This window comes from Panthera pardus, unplaced genomic scaffold, assembly GCF_024362965.1.
Source record: "Panthera pardus isolate Hobbes unplaced genomic scaffold, ASM2436296v1 HiC_scaffold_12, whole genome shotgun sequence".
Lineage (NCBI taxonomy): Eukaryota > Metazoa > Chordata > Mammalia > Carnivora > Felidae > Panthera > Panthera pardus.
In genome coordinates this window covers 29,235,003-29,239,424 of record NW_026526677.1, presented here as the reverse complement: position 1 = coordinate 29,239,424, position 4,422 = coordinate 29,235,003, and the positions used below count along the sequence as shown (strand labels likewise).

Genomic DNA, 4,422 nt, shown 5'->3' with positions numbered 1-4,422 from the left:
CATTTGTTGTATTATAAGGAAATCTTGGTATCATCAAACTCTTGTTGGGTGCCTACAACGCAAAGGCAGTGTAAGATCCACCATATGCCAGGTAGTAAACCCTTGGAGCCAGAAGTGCTTCAGAATTCAAGAGTTTCCAAATTATATGAAGGCCATTTTATCTAACTCTTAGCAACCACTGAGCCAGCCTCCTGTGACTAAACAGCAAATGCATGTATTTTGCTGTGAAAATGTATGAATATACCCAGTAAGCGGGACAAATAAAAACTATAACCGTAAATCAGCTCAGGTGAGTTTTTGGTGCTAAACAATTCAAGGCAGGTCCAGTCCTGCTGTCAAATGAGTTGGAGGAACTTCTGGTTGTTAGCGGTTTGGCATCGCCGGTGAAGAAGGAAGGAGATGATCACGGTGGAAGTTAAGAAGGAAATCATCAAGAAGTACGAACAAGGTACGCGAGTGGCCGAAATTGCAAGATTTTACAAGTCTGTGTCTGCCTCTTGTTTGCAGAGGAGGCAGAGAGAAAGGCAGAGGAATCCTTCACTTCAAATGAGATTAGGGAGATAGTGTAAAATGTGGGAAACGGTGCAAAATTTTGTAGAAAACACCACCCGAATAAGGCTAGTGATGAATCTTTTTAATGACAATGCAATGTCACATTTCCACCAAATCCTTAAAAGGAGGCAAAAGCAAGTGTCATTGGATAGGCCCTTTGTTATATTGGCATGAATAGAAAAAGATTCAGTTGAGCCAATAGAGAGCAGTGATTCCATTAGGGAAAGTCGTCCTACACAATAACCCTCCTGTCTTCTGTCTCCCTCACACCAGCCACGAAGGTTTTCAAAGGTAAGTGCAGGTTATTTGTTTATTTTTCTTTATATTTTGTATTCTCTTTATTATTTTGTATTATATTACAGTTTTGTCATCATTTTTATATGAATATTTTTGGGTTGTGGAATGAATCATCTGAGTTTCCATTAGTTCTTATGGGGAAGTTTGCTTTGATATACAAGTGCTTTGGATTACAAACATGTTTCCAGAACGAATGATGCTCACAGACCAAGGTTTTATTGTGTTTACTGGGCACTCATTGTGGGTCAGGTTTTTACATATTAACTCTTAAATTCTCGTAACAACCCTGTGTGTTAGGCCCTGTTATCATTCTCCCTTACAAATGGGAAAACTGGAGACAAAGAATGTAAATAATTTGTCCAAGATTACAGCCATTCAGTGGTGGACGGGATGAAGTGACACTGGCTGTGGGTTTCAAGCACTGGGTTGGTCACATCCCCTTTTTTCTGCACAGGGGCCATTGTATACACTCCCACAGATGTTGACTGCAGGATAGTATTAATAAACTCTTGTCATATACTGTATCTAATGTAACTGGCAATAAGGCAGCAGAGGAACGGGTCTATATCTGCAGGCAGCCAGACCTAGAATGAGGCAAAGCATTCCTAAGCTTACTCTTGCATGGAAAAGCAAAGGACTATCCATAGGTGTTTTGAAGTGACAAAAAATACACCAGTGCCAGTTGTGGGCACCTTCCAATGTTCTGAAAAAACACTGATTTCTACCAAACACTGTGGCCTGAGACTGAGCATCCGAGCAAGGGAGATGATCACCCACAATCCTGCAGTGAGCAAGAGAGAGAGAGAGAGAGAAGAACCATTGACTCAGTTGTGATCATGTGATGTTCCGCATCACGTACTACTCGTATTGTAAGACATCGCTCGTTTATCAAGTGAAAATTTATTAGAAGTGTTTGCTCATCTTGTGGAACACTCGCAGAACAAGTTACTCACAATCCAAAATTTTACTGTATTAGCTACTAACATATTACCTCATTTTGTGAGGCAAACAGCTGGGGAGACATACACAATTTCGGTCATTTGACAGGTGGGGAAACAGGAAGCTGGGCAGCTTGAGAACCTGGTCCATGGTCACACAATGGGAAACTGACAGGGCGAGGATTTGAAACCACAACTACAGTATCTTGCCCATTACAGCAGCTCACGTAAATTCTTGTATCCATTCGAGATTCCTTTTGTCAGCTGTTACTCTGCGTTTCCCTCTCCAGTATGGAATTTTTGAGGGAAAAAAATTAAAAGCCTAGGAAAATTAGAAAGTGTTTAGACATGCATTTTATTAGCAGATTCCCTCTCTTCTCTCTACTTCTTTCTTTCTCTTTTTGTTGAAAAGCAAGAGGCAGAAGAACTTGGCACCATTTCCATCATGTCGATTCTTCTGGGTTTCTCAAATGTTGCGATCCCTGGAAAGCCGGGATTCATGCTTACCTCCACTCTTCATTAAGGCGGCCGTGGCCACGAGCTCAGGAAGGCAGGCTGCTGGTGCAGTGGGTGGGCGTGCTGAATAACACCCGGACCACAGCTGGGGCTGCCCTTGTCAGAGTGCCAGCCTGCCTTACCCAGTCTGTTCTCGCCCGCTACCTGGCCCTCGCCCATCTGCTGCAGAATTCATAAAGTGCTGAAGATCACAAACATCTGAACCTATTATAGGTAACATACTTCAATTACATTCTGATTGTGGGCTTGGCTTCCTCCAACCTTGGTCTCTAATGGCACAAGGATCAAAGTCTTCCCCACAAAAAAAGGCACTAATCTCTAGGTAGTTCCATCATTTGGGGGGTGCTTAGAAAGAAGCCATTCTCCTATATGCTATGTGCTTTGTATTATTCGGTTACCCGGCAGGGGTACCCACAGATGTAAAGAAAAGATCTGAGAGAGAGAGAGCGAGAGCACTGATTTAAAGTCCTCTCATAGGAACTTACCATGTTAGTTGAAATGACCTTCATTCTCCTGAGGGTTATCTGTCCTGGTTGTTGACTTAGATCATGCAATCTGTGACCACTCTTCCAAGGACATCAAAGAATAAACTGCCCACATGTCCTCAGTCTCCTGCTTCCACATGTCCCTGCCTTGCCCCTGCCAGGGAGCCCTGGACAACATTACTGGGGGGTGGTACCCCGAGTCAAGGCAGACCACAGGTGACTCCAATTAGAAGCCTGGTGAGGACGACATCTCAGCCTGTTTGAGGCTACTCTCGCTTCTCTTGTTCACTGGGCTTGCAAACGAGCAGTTAAAAGACGCACAGCAGTGTCCAGCTGGGCCATAGTAAAGCCCGAGACAAAAGGAAAAAGTAGTCTTATCAGCACAGCTCTTATTCAACCTTTTGAAATTTTGTACACATGGAATTTTGGTGTTAACTTTTGTTTTTCAAAAACGTTGCCTCGAAACCTGATTTCTCTTGAGTACTGGGTTTTTCTGGCGATCCCTTTTGGCACCCAGACTGGATACACACCAGCTGAGGAGTGAGGAAACTGGACTATATGCACCAACTCCTGCACCTCGCTGGTTGCAGGTTGCCTGGGGCGAATTAATGAACTCTGACACTTCCAGCCTGCCCTGTGTGCAGGTTAGACAGGTGCCGTCAGCATCAGGCAGTATCCATTTTGGACCCGTCACTGTGGCCAGAGAAGTATGTTTAGCCACAGAAGTCCTTTCCAAAAACTATATGGTTTGAAGGAGCATATCCCACAGCTGAACTTGGAGTGGCCTTGGGACACATGGGCACCTTACATAGTCAATGCCTTTCTCTTTCTTCCTCAAGGCAGTTTAAATTTCATCACCTGAAACCAGAGTCCTGATTCTTGCTGGCAATGGCTGAGGATACTGTGGTTCTTCCAGCTTATTAAAGTAGGGACAAAATAGGGGTAAGGGGCCAGCAGAGTGTTCCTATGCTTGGACCGTCTTCAGGGCACTACCTCTCCAACTTGTAGGGGAAGAAATTGGGGAAATCCAAGGTCACAGTATTAACTAGGATAGCAACAACATTAGACTTTCATGGCACTTTACAGTTCCAAATCCTTTTCACTCTGTTTTTTTTTTTTTCCTTACGAAGGCTTAGAGGTACAGGGAAGGCAAGCTGTGGAGCCCCCATTTCAGAGAAGAATTAACTGAGCTCCAAGAGGCCCAGCGATCCATGTATAGCTAAGGGATGGCAGAACACCTTGCCTTCTACTTCACCATCCTCAAGCCAACAGAGACACACAACAACGGCGCCTATCTTAAAGCAGACTCTTTTCCTTTCCTTCTGTAAATGTAAACCTCAGTTTACTGGTTCTGTTCCATGCATTCTATAAGGAGTGACAAGTGAGTGAGTTGGTGCTTCTCAGGAAAAGGGACCTTCTCTTTGTCACCTTCAAATCTGTAGCTCCAGCACGTCCTGGCAGGAACAAGTGCCCTGTTGGCATCTGTTGAATTGGATTAACACTGAGGAGGGAGCAGCTCAGACCAGAATGTTGGACCTTTTAGAGGCAAGACTGTAGTGGTAAGAAGAGTTACACCCTCCATTTACCGAACATGTACTGTGCCCAATGCTCAGCTGTTTCATACCCATGGGAAG

The 4,422-nt window shown here is 44.3% G+C and overlaps 1 long non-coding RNA gene across 2 annotated transcripts; it reads right to left on the bottom strand.

Moving 5' to 3' along the window:
• Nucleotides 1-1,045: 1,045 nt before the first annotated feature.
• On the bottom strand, nt 1,046-3,676 carry LOC109271303 (uncharacterized). 2 transcript variants are annotated; one of them, XR_008421170.1, is made up of 2 exons: nt 2,789-3,676; nt 1,046-1,630 (listed from the first exon to the last, which is right to left on the bottom strand). It is a non-coding gene; the product is annotated as an uncharacterized LOC109271303 (long non-coding RNA). The 2 variants fall into 2 exon arrangements; XR_002081920.2 differs by lacking the exon at nt 1,046-1,630 and adding an exon at nt 1,731-2,269.
• Between the last annotated feature and the right edge of the window lie 746 nt (nt 3,677-4,422).